Source organism: Cimex lectularius, unplaced genomic scaffold (genome assembly GCF_000648675.2).
Source record: "Cimex lectularius strain Harlan isolate CLEC.00 unplaced genomic scaffold, Clec_2.1 scaffold3, whole genome shotgun sequence".
Taxonomy (NCBI): domain Eukaryota; kingdom Metazoa; phylum Arthropoda; class Insecta; order Hemiptera; family Cimicidae; genus Cimex; species Cimex lectularius.
In genome coordinates, this window is record NW_019392688.1 from 382355 (window position 1) to 402246 (window position 19892).

Genomic DNA, 19892 nt, shown 5'->3' on the forward strand with positions numbered 1-19892 from the left:
GGAACTAGGAAGGTCCAATAAGCCGGAATGTTGCAGTGTCTGGGGAACGCAAACCCCGCTTCCTAGTAACCTTTTTCACCATACCAAGTGTAGCACCACAGTTTGTTAATAGGTGTGTAGGTGTCTCCTCTGCAGAATCTGCATATGCCATCCTGGATTATTCCAATCTTCTTTAAATGTCCATTTAGTTTGCAGTGCCCTGTTAAGAATCCTGTTAGGATTCGCAGTTTATTCCTGCTGACTTTGACACATTCTGTGATTTCTTTTCTTCCGAAATTTGTTAGGATATTCTTGGATTGCCTGTGTCCAATGAGTGAATTCCATTGTTCCTTCATTTTCTTTTTGTCCTTCTGTTTGAGATACTTATTGATAGTGTGGGTTCCTATGGCACAGAAGGGTTCGGGTCCTATCAGCGGTGTAGCAGCTACTTTCCTTGCAAGGGTGTCCGCTTTCTCATTGCCTTCTACTCCCATGCAGAGGCTGACTTTGTTCTGCGTACCTAATATGTTTAATTTGGTTTTGCAGTTCAACACTATCTTTTAAATAAGAGATTTGAGCTTAGTGCTTTGATAGTTGCTTGGCTATCTGACATGATAGCTATGTTCTTGTTTTTGTACCCTTTAGTCAAGTTGAGTTAGTCAATTAGATGTGATAGCAATAATTTTACTTGAAGATGAAGAAGGAACTGTTTTGTAGATTTATGGACCAACTTATGCAGATAATGTTCTCTTGGTTGTTATCAGGGATGAGGTCCAATAAAATATTTTCTTCGCCTAGCTTTCAGAACTTTACTGTACCTTCTTCAGGGTTTGATTTTTAATCAGAAGTATATAAACTTAAATTATTTTTATTTTCTTGTTAACACTGAAAAACCTTTTCACTTTTGTCTTCCGGTTGTTAGCCTCGAGGACAGATCCATGAGACGAATGGCCTTTTACAGATGAAATGAGACTACATTTTTTTATCGGTAATTCTTATGTAAATGTACACTAATTATGTAGCCTTCGTACTCGTGAAAAGAGTGAAAAAGTGAAAAAAGAAAAAAAAGAGACAGAGAGAGAGAGAGAGAGAGAGAGAGAGAGAGAGAGAGAGAGAGAAGGAGAGAGAGAGAAAAGAAGGAGAGAGAGAGAATGAGTGAGTAAGAGTGCAAGTAGTGAATGATGGAGATAGAAAGAAATATTGGGCAATTAAATGGTCAATATTTTCGTTTATTGTTTGTCCGTAAACATAAGGGAAAACTCAGTTTGAGCTGGATATAATTTAATGAATAGCGAAACAATTAAACTAAAAATTATATTCTACACCTTCCGCCTCTTGAGTGGTTTCACGAGGTAACAAAAGATTGTATGGGAACGGCCAAATCACTGGTTGTCAAATAGACATCAACGAAGTATTGGATTTACAATGTGAGCCCTGTGACAGGCGTATCAGGTTTTCCGACAGGAGGGGATGATTATGCGGAATGGAAATGTATTATTGCAAAAACAAGATTAATTGGAGCAATACGAATTAATCAGATAAAATCCTTTCTTATTGCTGTTACTACACAATAAAATATTAAATCAATATAACTTATTGTTCTGGAATTGATAATACAATTTCATTCATTTGACATTTCAGGATTTTTAATAATACTGTATATATATATATATATATATATATATATATATATGTGTGTGTGTGTGTGTGTGTGTGTGTGTGTGTGTGTGTGTGTGTGTGTGTGTGTGTGTGTGTGTGTGTGTGTGTTATTTAGTGACCGTAAAATAATGGATATTTAGAGATCGTGGGATGCGGTCTGGTGTGATGAAGGTTTAGACAATTTTTCTTTCTGGTGCCAACGTTTCGATCTTTACTGCGATCATCTTCAGGGTCTAAGATTTATAAATTTATGTTAATGTATAATTTAATCAATTTTTATAAATCCCAGGGCCCAGAAGATGATCGCAATAAAGATCGTAACGCAAGCACGAAAAAAAATTTTTTTCTAAACCTACATCACACCAGACCACATCCACCGATCTTTAAATAATTATATGTATACCGTAGGACGCTTGAGATGAAAAATATATAAATAACGAACGCTGTCAGGAACATTAAAATAAATTTTTAATTAACATTTATATTTCAGTATTTAATAATAACTTAATTTATTTTTAGATTGATCAATACCTTATTCTACCCTTTTTTAAATCACGGACATTTCATAATTTTTAATTATTTCACAAGAATTTTTATCATTATGATAAGAATAATTTCCAAATTTATTGTAATTCTTTCAAGGTGCGTGATTTAGCAAAAAGGTAAACTTTTCTTGAGATCATATTAAAGTAATATTTAATGACTATCGAAACATATTTTCTGTTAGTTTTACTAAAATATGTTTGTTGTTAGTGGTGGCTGTGAGACAGTAACACTTGTCGAACTAATCGACAACATATTTTCAACAAGTACACAAAATGTCATTCTATTTGTTTAATGGTTCTATAGGTAAAATCATAATGGTACCGCTAAAATACCAGTTTTCACACAAGGTAACGTACAGACTCTCCCCTTATTTTTTATATTCTTCGAGTCGAAGGTGCCCATTAGTGCTTAAGCTCTCATCTACTGTATCTGATCTCTGCAAATTGATTTCTTGGAAGATACTTGTTTCTTTAATAACATAAAGAATTTCCTTCGGAGATGTGGTATTTCGGTCTAAATTGAACATGAATGCCTTTCCTAGGGGTTGCATAGGATGTATTCTGTTGTCTCAGTCTCCTCATAGTCTACATTTGTCAATTTAAGCTGTACTTGACTGGATCATATTCCTTAAACTGTTCGAATTTTTAGATCTTTTCGATTAAGTAGTGTATCCCGTTTTTGCATTTCAGCTGTTTTTCCGAGTAGTTGTCCGCTTCAAGACCGGCCTTCGCAGTATTTGTTATGTTTTTCGGTTACCCAAGATTTTAGTTCTTTTGAATTTGTCAATAATTTAAGCCATAAAATGAATTCGGGCCTTCCGACGCTCCTTTTTTCAGTTGCCTGAAATTCCATCATGGCCTGAGACCAACCTTAGAGTCAGCTTATTTGTAGATTTCAATGTTTTTGGGGTATTTAGGCAGTTCCAGAATAATGTGCGTCGATTTCATAAAGATGCTTTCTATCCGATAGTACTGTTATTGTGGCACACACTTAAGCCGGGAACAGATTTACCCGATGCTACGCCATGTGACATCTATTCGACGCAAGCACACGTCGCGTACAGTCCACAGCGTTTATCACATTAATCATATCACAATCGCAACGCAACTTTTGTTCTTAATGCACTATTTTGAGCAAAACCTTGTAATAAATTGTTAGTTAAATTTTATGAGCAAAACCATCTAATAAATCGTTTGTTAAACTAAATTGTTTTAAATAAAGTAACTCCTAACCATCATAATTTAATTAAACAATGTTTATAAAAACTTATGAATTTTTGATCTCGTTTAATTTGGTTTACATTAAAATAACATGTTGTAATTAATATAACGGCAAAATTACATGTACTTAGTTTGAAATAAACTACAAAAAATATGAGTTTCCAGTTCTGATGCTACCCGACGAAAATGGTGTAATTTTACTAGCAGAACTATGAAATAAATTGTTAATTAAATTTTATGAGCAAAACCATGTAATAAATTGTTCCAATTTTCGTATATGTACCGCCGACGCAAATACAATAAATTGTTAGTTAAATTCATTATATCAAAAAATCGTATTCCGATGTTTTGATTAATTTTCTACCAAACCATTAAAATTAATTTTTTAAATAAAAACTAATTAATTTTCAATCACAGTTAATTTGGTTTATATTAAAATAAGTTTGTTGTAATTAATATAACGACAAGAATACATGTAGTTTGTATAAAAATATGACTGTCCGGTTCTTTTGTCTTTGACTGTACTCGATGCGACCGGACGAAAATCTGGACAGTGGGGATCGCAGAGCGTCGGGTAGGTTAGCGCGGCATAGCATCCGGTAGATGTACACGGGGGTAATACAACCTTATGGAAAATCGTAGTTTGGATTTGCGTCGGGTAGCATCGGGTAGCGTCGCATGGCGTAGAATCGGGTAAGTGTGTTCCCGGCTTTACCCGATGCAACGCCATGCGACGCGACCCTATGCGACCCGACGCCTTGTCACGTTTTGGTAGGGTGTGCACATCTGCCTGACGGAAGCACACGCCGCGTAGGCACACAGCATGTATGATAAATCAGTATCACGCTCGCAACGCCTCTTTTTATTCTTAATCACTATTTTGGGCAAAACCTTGTAATAAATTGTTAGTCAAATTTTATGAGCACAACCTTGTAATAAATTGTTTGTTAAACTTAATTGTTTTAAATAAAGTTATTCCGGTGTTTTGATAAATTTTCTTCCTAACCATCATAATTAAATAATGTTTATAAAACCATTTTTGATCTCTAATTTGGTTTACATTAAAATAGGAATGTAGTAATTAATGTAACGACAAAATTACATGTACTTAGTTGGAAATAAACTACAAAAAATATGAGTGTCTTTTTCTGACGCTACCCGACGAAAATGGTTTAATTTTACCAGCAAAACAATGAAATAAATATTTATTTAGAAATCGTGAGATGCGGTCTGGACCATTTTACCAATGCGGTCTCACGATTTCTAAATAAATATCGATTAACAGTCACTAATCACCACGCAAATGAAATAAATTGTTAGTTATATTTTATGAGCAAAACCGTGTAATAAATTGTTAGTTAAATTCATTACATCAAAAAATGGTATTCTGATATTTGATTGATTTTCTACCAAACCATTAAAATTATTTTTTTAAATAAAAACTAATGAATTTTTGATCTCGGTTAATTTGGTTTATATTAAAATAAGCATGTTTTAATTAAAATAACAACAATAATTCACAACGACATGTAGTTTGAATAAAAATATGAGTGTCCGGTTCTTTTGTCTTCGACTGTACTCCATGCTACCCGACGAAAATCTGGACAGTGGGGATCGCAGTGCGTAGCGTAGGTTAGCGTGTCATGGCATCGGGCAGATGTGCACGGGGGTAACAACCTTTTGGATAAAAGGACTTTGCATTTGTGTCGGGGAGCATCGGGTAGCGTAGCATGGCGTTGTATCGGGTGGGTTCCCGACTTTAATATTGTTGTCGTTTATTTTATGTATGTGCAATTCTATGGCTAGCATACGGCCTGAAAGATAGTGATGTGGCCGAGGGCTATATGGTGCTCATAAGGGGACTAACGTTATGTATATCAACGAATCGTTTCCCATCTTCGAGGCATCTGTATACGAAAGAAGAGTTCTTGTTTTATATTTCCATTTAGCCTTTTTTATATAATTATGCTGAATGATTTCTCAAATTCTAATCTTTTCCCTGGTAGGTCAGAGATAGTCATGAAATTTATTTATTAGATTCTTACTTCCACTTTTCGATTAATTCTCTATTCCTCAACCTCGTCATAACAATCCATTGCCTCCGTAGGTGTGGTTTTAAGAGCACCAGAGCTACTAAGCCATATTCTTTGGACTTATTGTAGTAGTTCACCTGCCTTTCTTTGTTCTATTGTACATATACAATCATAAAGCATGACCATAAAGTCATTTTCAGATTTACCTCCAAAATTCTAGCATAGCACTGTAGTGGTCTTAAAGTATTCGACGTTAGTCTTCAGTCAAGACCTACTGCTAGTTATGATGTTTCTTGATCGACCTGCAGATAATCTATGTAGAGTTTCAATCTTCGTAGAGGTCATTAGACAAGTGAAGAAAGAAGAATTGCACACTACATGTTACGTGGTGAAAATAGACATCTCGCTAAAAATCTCGCTCTCTCATTAATTTATCATTAGTCAAAAATACTCTCTGTGATCATAAATATTACCTGTAAGAAATTGCTAGTCGGAATAAAATTGTTGGACCTTTAGTCATATGGATTTTTTATTAGTGAGTCTATTTTCACCATGTAACATGTAGTATGCTGGCCATGTGCTTCATAACCTTAAACCCAAAACGGTTTTACGATAGTTTTCCATGTTAATCGTTTTCTACACTCTTGGGAAGCCCTGATGATGGCACTAGAAGTTGCCGAAAGCTTGGTGAACCCAACAATTAGTCTTCTCCTTTCTTCACCTGTCTAATGACCTCTACGAAGATTGAAACTCTACATACTGCTAATTATATAAAACTACTTTGGAGTGCTTTATTTAAGGTTTGAGCTGTACGATTTAGCTCATTTTTGCCCATGAATGGTACAGTTTTTTGCTTGTGCTGGTTTGCATTTAGATCCTGGTACACAAGAATATAGAGAAGTAATTTACTTATATAAAAAGAATTACTTCTCGAAAATCAATTAACTTAACATAAAATATAGTATTATATTCATCAATAAATGTCCATATTTATTCGACGTACTAATTATTTAATTAAACACCTGTTCATCAATTGAAATATGTATGAGGATTGAAATTAATTGGAATTGTTATTGAAATATCGGTGCGTCGTAATTGGCTGGCATTGAATTTCCCGCATAAAAATGTAAAAATTCACAAAACGGAATATTCTAATCGCCTTTTTAAAGAAGAAGACATTTATGACGACCTTAATGGATGCAGTCTAACGCTAACCACAAAAGCCGTAGAGAGGGTAATTTTATTTTAAGCAATGCCGCCGCCGCAGGGCGCGGGAGGGTTTTGAGGGTGGTTTCTTATTTAAGTTTTACCTAAAACTCATCACCGCCCCAACCCCGGCCAAGTTAGAGAGCGCTTTGGGAATACTAATAGAACTTGAAGGTGTTGAAGCCGGAGGGTCTCCCGTATTAATTATTCGCCCTGCGACTAAACGTCACTTCTAATGGCACACCTTGTTAGCTAAATTTTCAAGACGCCGTCCCGAACGATTCATCCATCATATCTGCAAACAAGGACCGCTACTCCTTAAGTCAAAACTATGTTTTGATTATGTCTTGTCAGATTTCTTATTTGAAAACTTTAGGCTTATGATAATACTGTTTACAACGAGATAAAACCAAATAAAAAAAACAAGTCTGTTTTGAACAAGATAAAAAATGTAATAATCGCCTTTATAAGAAATAAAATGTCCGTGTAAGTTTTAAATTAAAAGAAAAAATGTAAAATAACTCCACCTGTCAAAATAGGCTCTATTTTATCCACAAAGTGAACAAGTCAAGACTATTTAGAACAGAATAAAAAATGTAAGTAATATCTTTATAACAAAAAAAAGATCCGTGTGAGTTTTAAATTAAATAATCAACCAAAAGTAAAAAGATAAAATTCTTCCACCTGTCAAAATAGGCTCTATTTTATCCACAAAATGAACAAGTCAAGACTATTTAGAACAGAATAAAAAATGTAAGTAATATCTTTATAACAAAAAAAATATCCGTGTGAGTTTTAAATTAAATAATCAACCAAAAGTAAAAAGATAAAATTCTTCCACCTGTCAAAATAGGCTCTATTTTATCCACAAAGTGAACAAGTCAAGACTATTTAGAACAGAATAAAAAATGTAAGTAATATCTTTATAACAAAAAAAATATCCGTGTGAGTTTTAAATTAAATAATCAACCAAAAGTAAAAAGATAAAATTCTTCCACCTGTCAAAATAGGCTCTATTTTATCCACAAAGTGAACAAATCAAGACTATTTAGAACATAATAAATAATGTAAGTAATATGTTTATAACAAAAAAAATATCCGTGTGAGTTTTAAATTAAATAATCAACTAAAAGTAAAAAGATAAAATTTTTCCACTTGTCAAAATAAGCTCTATTTTTTTCTATACTCGTTTTCTTTTTCTCAATTTTCGTTATCTACAAAGTGAACAAGCCAAGACTACTTTGAACGGAATGAGAAAATGTAATAAATATCTTTATAACAAAAAAATATCCATATTAAAAAAATATGTGAGTTTTAAATTAAATAATCAACCAAAAGAAAATATATAAAATAAAGCAATGTGAACAAAATAAAATAAGTATCACCTGTATAAGAAGTGAAATGTCCGTCTAAATTTTAAATTAAATGATCAACCAAAAGTAAAAATACAAAATACCTCCATCTGTCAAAATAAGCTTCCTTTTAGTGTATATCCTTTCTATCCTTTCACTTTTCCCAATGACAAAGTTATCCACAAAATGAAAAAACCAAGATTACGTTGAACAGATTAAAAAATGTAAGTAATATCATTATAACAAAAAAATATCCGTGTGAGTTTTAAATTAAATTATCAACCAAAAGAAAAAATATAAAATAACTCCACCTGTCAAAAATCTCTATTTTTGTCTGTTTTTTCACTTTTTCCCAATTTTCGTTGACAAAGTTATCCATAAAGTGAACAAACCAAGACTACTTCGAACAAAATAAAATAAGGTAAGTATCACCTTTATAAGAAGTAAAATGTCCATGTACGTTTTAAATTCAATAATCAACCAAAAGTAAAAATATAAAATACCTCCATCTGTCAAAATAAGCTTCATTTTAGTGTATATCCTTTCACTGTTCCCAATGACAAAGTTATCCACAAAGTGAACAAACCAAGACTACTTTGAACAAAATAAAATAATGTAAATATCACCTTTATAAGAAGTAAATTGTCCGTGTAAGTTTTAACTTAAATAATCAACCAAAAGTAAAATTATAAAATAACTCCACCTGCCAAAATAACCTCCATTTTTGTCTATATTTTTTCACTTTTTCCCACTTTTCGTTGACAAAGTTATCCATAAAGTGAACAAACCAAGACTACTTTGAACGGAATAAGAAAATGTAATTTATATCTTTATAACAAAAAAATATCCGTCTAAGTTTTAAATTAAATAATCAAGCAAAAGGAAAAATACAAAATATCTGTCAAAATAAGCTTCATTTTAGTGTATATCCTTTCACTTTTCCCAATGACAAAGTTATCCACAAAATGAAAAACCCAAGATTACGTTGAACAGATTAAAAATGTAAGTAATATCTTTATAACAAAAAAATATCCGTGTGAGTTTTAAATTAAATTATCAACCACAAGAAAAAATATAAAATAACTCCACCTGTCAAAAATCTCTATTTTCGTCTATGAATGAGGCTAAAAATAATATTAATAATGCTAATAAGGCGGAAAATTCGCTAAAACCCACAAAATAGCAAGATGAGTTATATATCCCATCGAATAGCGGGATATGGCGTTTTCCCCTCCGCCAACCCAATTTCAACGAGCACAACTGACAAACCTCGTTCCTCAGCGGCTGGGGTTTTTGCCAAGGTGTTAATTTGGCTCATGGCCTAGCCTTCGTGTCTTTAGATGAAACACTTACCCATCCAAAAGGGGAAAATTACAACTAAACAATTATTAATATTTGAACCGTTTAATCACATTAACAAATAAATAAAATGTGGGATTCTGAATTTTTTAGCAGAAAAATAGTTTATTTTTATTGAAATGTCCACATAGTCACGCAGTGTTCTTATAAAATGTACCTGAAATATAAAAAATATCATGAATACTACCTGGCTCGTCGGTTTCGTAAAAAATAGCCGTTAATTATTCCGTAGGGTGAGTGAATTGGTTTTAATTACATCACATCGCGCAATTTGCGATGGAGAGTAGTACCAGCGAAAGCTATGGGGATCCTCTATTTATGGATTCATTGGCATAAAAGGCTGAACAGGAGCCATAAATACCACCACGAACTGTAGCTCGATTCATTCGACGGAACATCACCTGTTAAGTTGTAAATAGCACAATGAAAACCATACGTCAAGTAAAACTTCAAAACCTCCAACGAATGGCCTCGTAATTCCGAAGTATTATTAAAGGAAGTAAAATGTATACTATCTTTCGTAAAAGATATATGCTAGAACCAATTATAATAATAACAGATTAGTTTTACGAATCAGTTATTGCTGGGCTAGAAGGTACGAAGGATGCCAGATGCCTGTGGAAATGTATAAATAAATTTAAACAGAGAAACTACACTTGTAGTCTTCATTTGCCTAATGAATGGGTGAGACATTTTAATTAAAAATATATTTTTTTATATTCAATCAAAGTATTTCTACGCACTCAAAGTGTTTGTTTTCTGCGTAATTGTGCCATTCTTGCGTGTCGTGTTGAGAGTGCCAGTGGGGAAGGAAGTCGGTATAGAAAGATTTTCCAAGAAATCCAACATTTATAAATATAAAACAGCAATATCTCACTGGCACTCTCAACACGACACGCAAGAATGGCACAGTTACGCAGAAAACAAACACTTTGAATAAGTAGATAAACGTTGATTGAATATTTAAAAAATTTTTTTTTGCATTGTATAAATTCACCTTTTTCCACAGCCTACATGTTTTTGTTAAATTTAAATTTATCAATCCCAGGGCCTGAAGATGATCTCACTAAAGATCGAAACGTAGCACGATAAAGAAAATGTTTTTCTGAAACCTACATCACACCAGACCGCATCTCACGATTTCCGAATAATCATGACTAACTGTCACTAATCACCACACACATACTACAAAATATTTTAAAAAATAATATGGGCTCATGAAAAAAAAAAGTAAATATTCTAAAGTATGTTTTAGAATTGTTAATTATATGTTCCATTATTTTCCCAATTTGTACAAAAGGTTACCAAAAAATGGAGGAATTTCGAAGGAATATCTGTAATGAATACAATGGCTTAATTCGTATTAGTCGCAAAAATAAAGGAAAGTTTAAAATATTGAGTAACGCAGTATAACACTGTAAAGGAACAGGATTCAGACTAGGCAATATTACAATATTTTTCAATTTTTACAATATAATAAATATTAAATTAATAAAAAATAAAAAAGATAAGAAGAAGGTTCAAATCTTTACATCTTAAATTGTATTTTTTTCCAGTCAACTTATGTTTTGTAATTTACCCAGTCCCTGAAGATGACCGGAATAACGGTCGAAACATCAGCAAAAAAGGAAAAAAGTGTTTTCTAAACTACCTCATTCTTGACGGCTCGTCACGACTTCAAGAAATTATGAAACAACAGCTCCCTAAGAAACACACATAAAAAATATATAGATATTTCAAGTGGAAGCAATTTTCCGTAGACTGTCAAGCATCTTTTGATCCTATAGACAGAAAAGCTTTATTTTATAAATTACCGATTGCAGGCAGGTCTACTAAAAGTATAAAAATATTAAAAAATAATCACGGCAATTCTGAGGCAAACATTTGAACCTTCAATGGACTGGCAGAAGCTCTTTATTATAAAATGGAAGTAAAACAGGGATGTTTGCTTAGTCCTCTACTCTTATCAATATTTTTAAATGATCCGGAACATAATTTATCATGTGGAGTGAATATCGGTAATTAGCGAATAAACACTTTGTTGTTCCCTGATGACATTGCGATGTTGACATCGTCAACTGCAGCTTACGATAAGAGATTTAGAATAATAATGAAAAAGATAGATTTTAACTCTTAATACACACAAAACGCAAATCACGGTATGTAGGAAGATTGACCTAAAATATATATATATTTTTTTTTTTACTGAGAAAGGGTTTGTTGTGGTCCGATAAAATTTACAATAATGCAATTCGGACAATAATGTGTTATGGATCATAAGCCTGTGGATTCGAGAATTTGGAAGAAATTGAGATACTACAGAAATATTTTATTAAAAAATTATTCTTTTTATTATAATTTATCTCCCGACGAATACATAAAACTATGTTTTTATATCTAGAGACGTATATTCCCCACCTACAGTTGAATTCAATAAAACTACACTTCAATTAAATTTCAACAATAATAAATCACCCCGTAAACCTGTTGACAAATGGCGAATGTAAAAATGACAAAATAAATATTATAATATAATAATTTGTTAGAGTTAGGCAAAAAAATTGTAATTGAAATAAGTGCATAAAATCTTTAAAATATCAAGACACATAATTTAATAAAAGAAATAAAAACAAATTCTTATTAAACAAGAAAAGTAACACCACAAACTATACCAAAATTAAATTCTGGACCAACAAGTAAGTATGTAAATAATAAAAAATTTAATGGTATGTAAAATACACTTATATTTAGAGCAGGGGGAAGTTCTCTATTTTAATTACCAATCTTGGAGAGGAGATAGTGTATTTAAGTGTTCCATGTGTGATCCAAATGCCATACAAGATACAGTCAATTTCCTAAAAATATGTCGTTCTGAAAGAAAGTAGAAAAATTTGTTTTGGAAAAGAAACACCCCACAAATATATTTCTATAAATCCTTACATTAAAGAAAATTAATAATTGAGCATTTCAATTTTAACTAAAATATGTAACAATTTATTTAATTTATTTTTGGAATATTAATATGTTTGTTTTTATTGGTATCAAGTTACTTGTATTTTAACAAATTATCAACATTATTAAATTAAATGTAATTGGACTAATTCTGCTATAACATTATTCTGCTATAACATAAAGATTCATCAACTCGACAGGGCACGAATTAGCCATGTACGATTGACACACAGATCTTCATTTGGGGCAAACCCGCTGAGGTGTAAGTGTGTGAATCGTGTATGGCCTATCCTCAAACGGGTGACCCCTTCCTTGCATTTTAACTATCGGTGGGCTTGTGCTGTCGAGTTGTTGAATATTTATTTTATCCTCCTAGTTTAGTTTAGTATGTTAATGCTCGAACACTTGGAGTACTTCCTATAAGAAAAATTATATTTTTAGTGATTGGTGGTGTGTTAAATAAACAGGTGCTTTAATATTTTTTTTCTCTTAGAAACTAATGAGAATCAATGGGAGTCAATTCTAAGTACTTCACTTCATCCCTGTTCCTAAGGCTGCGGGCGACCGACAGGATAAGTCAATTAGCCCTGTTGACATTTCGCTTCAGAAGAATTCTCCTCTGACAGCCCACCTAGGCTTTCATTTGAAAGGAACTTTCAACCGGGCTCATTTGAGCCGTCAAAACAATCTTGAAAACTCGTCTTGGCGAAATAGGTGGTTGTATCAAGGGTGGAGGGGGATGGATAGCAGTGTATTTGAATCCTTGCGAATACCATTTCCAATCATTTTCCGAACTATATGGGACAAAAATTTATACGATAGGCGTACCTAACGATGGAAAGTAATTTTTATAGATTAATTATTTAGCGAAAAACAGTGGTCGGCTGGGGTCCACATGAAAAAGTACCTGCTTACATGGAATATTATATTTTAATCTTTATATAAGGTATTTGTTGAGATAAAAAAGTGAGCGTCACGAGCGAGATTCGAACCCACGACCCTTAGGCTAAATACGCCGCTGCTCTACCAATCCAGTTATCGTGACATCGATCCACTCGGACACTAACTTTCCATCTCAACCCAACCTTCCAAATTTTCCTTCCTTTTTGACATTTTTCAAATGCCGTGTAATCTATTTGATTCACGGCGTCAAATGAAATGGCTACGGAGAGCATTAGTGAAGATATACTTCATTTAACTTATTAAATTCATTACAGTTCGCGGCCCGATTGACCGAATAACGTTTTTCAATTAATTAATCATTATATAATTACACAACTACTCATCTCAACCCAACCTTTCGAATTTTCCCTCCTTTTTGCCATTTTCGGATGGGAAGTTAGTGTCCGAGTGGATCGAAGTCACGATAGCTAAAGTTGTAGAGCTGCGGCGTATTAAGCCGAGGGTCGTGGGTTCGAATCCCGCTCGTGATACTGATTTTTTTTATCTTAACCAATGCCTTATATAATGATTAATTAATTGAAAAATGTTAATTGGTCAATCGGACCACTAACTGTAATGGATATAATAATTAAACTGAATCTTGGGGCGTCGGTGGCCGCAAGGTTTAGTCTTTGACACGGCGCTCATCACTGTAAGGTAAAGGTCCCGGGTTCGAATTCAGGGCCGCTGGCCTGACATACTTACAAATGGGCTTTTTTTCAAAAACACCGGCACCCTGATGGTTTATATGATCTCTGCTGTTGCGAACCCTCGTAAAAAAAAAATAAATAAAAAATAAACTGAATCTTCACGAAAGCTCTCCGAGGCCATTTCATTTGTCGTCGAAAATCAAATAGATTACAAGACATTTGAAAAATGGCAAAAAGAAGAGAAAATTCAAAAGGTGGGGTTGAGATGGGAAGTTGGTGTCCGAGTGGATCGAAGTCACAATAGCTCAAGTGGTAGAGCAGCGGCGTATTTAGCCGAAGGTCGCGTGTTCGAATCCCGCTCGTGACACTGACTTTTTATCTCAACCAATACCTTATATAAAGATTAATTGATTGAAAGATGTTATTTGGTCAATCGGACAACGAAATCTAATGAATAGTATTTTAATTTTAAATGGATATATTCACCCCATTAAGTGAACTAGTACCGTCCTCCTATAGAATTAATTTATTCTCTTAATGCTCTGTCATGAACCAACTTTTGGCCAGAGTAATCAGAGTGACTGGCGACTGAATGTAGCGCGAGTGAATGAATTAATGTGCTGTTTGATCAATATTGATCCCTTTGGCTTCACACAGCGGTGTGACATCTAGTGATGATAACGTAAAGCTGAAAAGTGTTTGAACAAGCAGCAAGATTATACGGACCCAGTAGGCGATCGAGATGGAACGGATGAAAATAATGGGTTGCGCAAACACGACGTCAATCCCTTTATGGATGAAAGTGATTAATTTCCCTTTCTCCTTTCTTTAAACTTCATAGTTGCTTTGAATTGTATCATTTCACAGCGATTCTGATTTTAATTTGAAAATGATGCTGTAATTATTATTAATAAATTAGGATATAAATAGCTGTGTGCATTTTCTGTTCCTGCTACTTTTCATAAATGAAGGGGCGTTGGAGGCTATTTAAAGGAGAAAATTACCCTTCAGAAGTATCACCCTTCTTGAAGGAAAAATGTAAAAGAAAGGAAAATGAAAGTTTTACTTAGGGCCCTTTTGATTTATCAGTTTACTCTGTTTCCGATCCCCAATTACGGCGGCCATTGATTCAGCTCTCCGCCTCCGCCCTCAGCAAATTCCCGGACTTTCCATAAATCCAGGAAGTGAATAAATTAGGGATGTCGTCAAAGAAAACTTAGAGTGCGGTGGGACTGATCGATCCTGTCGGATGGAAAAATCCCGTCTCCGAGACCGTCCGAAAGCCAGATTCCTCGCCCCTCGTCTTCAAGTGATGCGTCATCGGTGGTAAGGACGAAGGTAACAACCATAATTGGCACATATCCGTTTCATGTAAAAATAAATTTCCTCCTCTTCCTTTCTACTTTTCCATATCCAGGAGTTATTTGAAACTAATGGCTATTATATTTTTTTGCTGTTCAACTAGGATAATTGAAATTGATTTAATCTACATAAATTAGAGGATGAGAGTTGATGAAATGTTGTTGAAAATGTTGTTTTCGGGCTGTCCACAAGATGTGTCAGGTTCCTGTATATCCTTTCAGCTTCGTTAAGGCTTAATTTCCCACTCAGGTAAAATCTGATAAATTGTACCCATTTCACCACTCTATAGGCAGGAAAAACCGAAACTTCGGTATTAAATCATAATATGGAAATTTAGAGACAGTCCTTCGGTCTGATGAAGAAACGTGAACAACTAACTCTGTGATGAAAGATTTCCCGTGGGAAAGGGTTTCGACCGGTGCTGAAAGAGCTATAAATTCCAAAATATGAACCTTGGGATCTGCCATCAAACGTAAATACGATGTAGCGCCCATTTTATGCCTCGTAAATGAAACTGGTTCTTGCCAGCTAATCCCAGACGAGCGTTCCATCCGAGTATCGCGTATAGTTTTGCCTACATAAATCCTTAACTAAACTGTCATGATTTTGTTTAATAACAAAATACAAATAAATAAAGAAACTAAAATATCCTTGAAATACTGATATATTGATAAATAAATTTTGCGAAGAAATGCTTGTGAAAATTTAAAATACCTGTTTTGGACTAAACATTCTTATTATAACCAATTTAAACAATTGACCTTTACGCCTTCTCGGTCGTTCAGTTGGAAAATGAGGTCAAGTGATCTAGACGCCCCCATTTAAAGAACAATTTCCATAAAAGAAAACCTTTAAAAGCATGGATTTGAGCCCATTTTATAACCAAAGATTATTCAAATTTATTAAATAATGTATGCAAATGAGTAAGGTATTGTAAGAGATAAAATAAAGTGAGAAAAAAATCACTACTTAAGTCAAAGTCATTACAACATAAACTAATGGTCAAAATAATTGTTAAATTATTTAATTTTTATTATGTTAAAAAAATAAAAACATTTTTTTTAATGATTTTAATATTTAGATTAGTTTTGATTAATGAATATATTGTGAGTCCTATTTTGTCCACTAGCTTGTTAAATTATTAAATCCTTGTCCGAAAAAAAAGTAAAACATGCACGTGTATTGAACTAATAAACACTTCAAACGAGAACATAGAATAGAAAGAAAATAGTTTCAGCTTTAACTATGTATATAATTATTGTTTTTATGTGAGGTCTTGGTTGAGATAAAAAGTCAGTGTCACCAGCGGGATTCGAACCCACGACCTTCGGGTAGATACGCCGCTATTCTACCACTTGAGCTATCGTGACTTCGATCCACTCGGACACCAACTCCCCATCTCGACCTCACCTTTTGCATTTTTCCCTACTTTATGCCATTTTTTTTTAATTTAAAAGGTGAGGTTGAGATGGGGAGTAGGATCGAAGTCACGATAGCTCAAGTGGTAGAGCAGCGGCGTTTTTAGCCGAAGGTCGTGGGTTCGAATCCCACTCTTGACACTAACTTTTTATCTCAACTGAGACCGTACATAAAAAGAATAATTAATTGAAAGAAGTAACTTGGACAATTGACCACGCAAACATAAATGGATTAATNTAATATTCCCATTGTGTTTTAACGCTTTTTCTGTTGATTTCAACATTTCCTTCGCGGCCGTTCAATTCAAATTAATAAAAATAAAATCGTTTATGTATGTGTAAGCGCGTCTCTTCAGTTTTGGGCCCAACCCTGAATTCGGAGAACCGAAAACAAGGTCCCATATGTTTTCTTTTGATCGGACCTGACTACATTAATTTAATTTAATGATCAGGCACCTTTTTTTGATATACAAAATTCTAATATTCAATTCAAACCAAAATAAATACGAGACCAAAATGTTAATTAAATTTAAATCTTTTATTACAATTTATTTTCAAATAGGATTACAATTTCTTTTATTAATTATTATTTTTAATTTTAAGAATCTTTTATTCTATAAAAAACCTATTTCAGAATCTACAAACATTAATATTAAAATCGAATTTAATTCTCGTTTTATAAAGAAAAGTAAAAGTAAAGGAAATTATTATTATTGTTATTATTATTAATTTTTGACCACCAATTAGAAAATGCAATTAATATTTTAACATAACTTTTAAAATCAAATGCTATCTCTTAGTTTTCTTTATAAAAAGATATTTTTTTAAATTAAAATACAATTATTATTTTTAGTTTTTTGACGTCAAAATGTAAAATGTACTCACTTGAATTGTGTGCACACCAATTTTTTCTTTATTACAAATTGACAGCTCTTAACCCATGGAGGACAGAAAGGGAATTGTTTTTTTGACTGAAAAAATAGCCCTTTCCTAGCCCCTACTCCTTTCACTATGAGATCTGCGTGGAGGGGCATGGCGGTACATTCAAATCGAAACGTGACATATGTACATTATTAAATTCGGCACCAAGAACTTTCACGAAAAATGGGAGAGAAAAGGGAGACCATGATGCTGAGTATCGAAAACAACAGTCAGAATTACAGCATGTGTACTAAAATCGGTACTGAAATGGAACAAGTTTTAATTTTAAAAGTATAACCTATTTCTTTGACAAACTGAATTCTAGACAAAGAACCTTCGCGTAATCCTGTTATTCGAGACGACAAAAAATCATTTCTTCCTGTGAAATCTAGATAGATATTTGGATCTAGTTGGCTGAGTGTCGTTCAGTTTCATGTATGTCTTTGACTGATTTCAGTTCCTGGGAATGGTTGAGGTCACATCGAATAATCGCAAGAGAGAAAAAAAACTATAAATCTAAAATATTACAGTCAAAATTTTATTACTCAACACAGGTCCATACTTCGGTTGTGCATCGTTCAACGTAACATCGCCCGAATTTCTCTCCTGATGACAGTTCCTTCGAAAATCTTGATTTTTTATCACTAACCAACATCTCCCGTCCGCGTTCACTGATAATTCTTTTCGTTTGCTTCACGGTGATGGTAGCAGGTCAGGTGAGTAACTAATGAGAGTGAAACTCCAGTTCCGAGTTTCAATAATGGTTAATTCCGAAATTTTGGCGAGTTCTGAGTTCTTGAATCGCGTTTGTTTTCTAATCTTTGATCCCAACAAGTAGAGGATTTTGAGTATTGTATTCTACGAGGCTCTTTAGTTCAAAGAAACGAGTTATAAATCGAACAATAAATTTTTAATTAGCGTTATAAAACCTCAAAGAAAACGGGTCGCGCCTTTTGAGGAAACGGATAACTGTGAAATAGTATGACCGGTACTGTCGGTGGAGTTGAATAATATTAGTTTCGCCCTTTGTGGGTCGGTATGAAATTCCGAACAAAGTTGTGCCCCGGGCGCGGATCAAAGGGCTTTTGGCTCACCGCAAGACATTCTTGGAATCCGACAGAAATCGCGTACTGCAAGCATCAAACGCCATTTCGGTCCGTGTCGGTTTCTCCTTTTTCCATTTTTCTTCATCGTGGCGCAATGCGCGTTCATCTTCAACGGAAAAGTGGGTGGACGATAAAAATCCGTTATTATTTTATTGGAGGGCTTCCTGAGTTAGGCTGAGAAAGGAAACAAAATGTCGGTGTGTCACACCGCACTTTTCTTAAATTTAACATGAATATGAAATCTTACCATTATCTGTTCCTATCACAATCATTGTTTTTATATTTTATGTTAAAGTCAAACTTATTTCTGGGAGCCGCGTGGTTAGGGCGTACGACTCATATTTAGCCACACTAGCGGGTTTGGGTTCGAATCCTGGCCCGCCCATAAAGTTTGTATAAGTGATTTGACCCCTTGTCCGCGACACCCTGCTATACGTTCGACGCCAAGCCCCCCAGGGAATTAATAAATCATAAATAACATGTTTTATTGTGTAGAAGTATTTTCAGCAGTAATAGTATTTTATCGTTATATATATTGTTCGTAATTTTTTAAATTTTTTTTAAAATATATTTAACCGAAAACGTTGAAACACAATCCACACAACAAAATTGATTTAATAATTTAAACTTATAAATTTATAAAATATTACTTATTTTAAGCTTTACAATTCTTTTATTTTTGTTTTTACTGCAGCCTCAAATTCTTAATATGAAATATTGCTGGGATAGCAAGTAATAGCTTTTTAAAATCGCTATTTTCTTCTGGTAAATAATAGAAAATATGATTCATTCGATGCATATGTTAGTGAAATGTTGTTTTCAATTTTCCCAGTTAAGATTGGTTTATGTATTTTTGTAATTGTACATATTTTACTGTTTCAAAGATGAAAATTATAGTAATATTATGAAAAGGAGATGTATCAGGTTTTTATTATTATTATTATATATATATTTTTAAAATAAATCTATATACTTACCTAGAACCTTTGTAAGCTCACCCTGAACCATATACTCTCGTTTTATTTAAAACAAAAATTCTTTCAAGAATTGTGATGGTGGCCCATCACAATTAAAAGTGGCAGATTTGCAAACGAATCAGAAAACCTCCAAATCTGATTCGTTCTGGATGGGTCAGCTGGAGACTTTAAGAAAGAGGGGAGTGTTGCCTGGATCATCAGTCGCCATTT

The 19892-nt window shown here is 33.5% G+C and overlaps 1 protein-coding gene and 1 non-coding gene across 15 annotated transcripts in view; both read left to right on the forward strand.

The window, feature by feature from the left end:
• The window catches only part of LOC106662262 (disintegrin and metalloproteinase domain-containing protein 11), an 880166-nt gene that overhangs the window by 205100 nt on the left and 655174 nt on the right, over window positions 1–19892 (forward strand). The gene's annotated exons all lie outside the window — the stretch shown is intronic.
• Window positions 16747–16819, forward strand: Trnak-uuu. The gene has a single exon. It is a non-coding gene; the product is annotated as a tRNA-Lys (tRNA).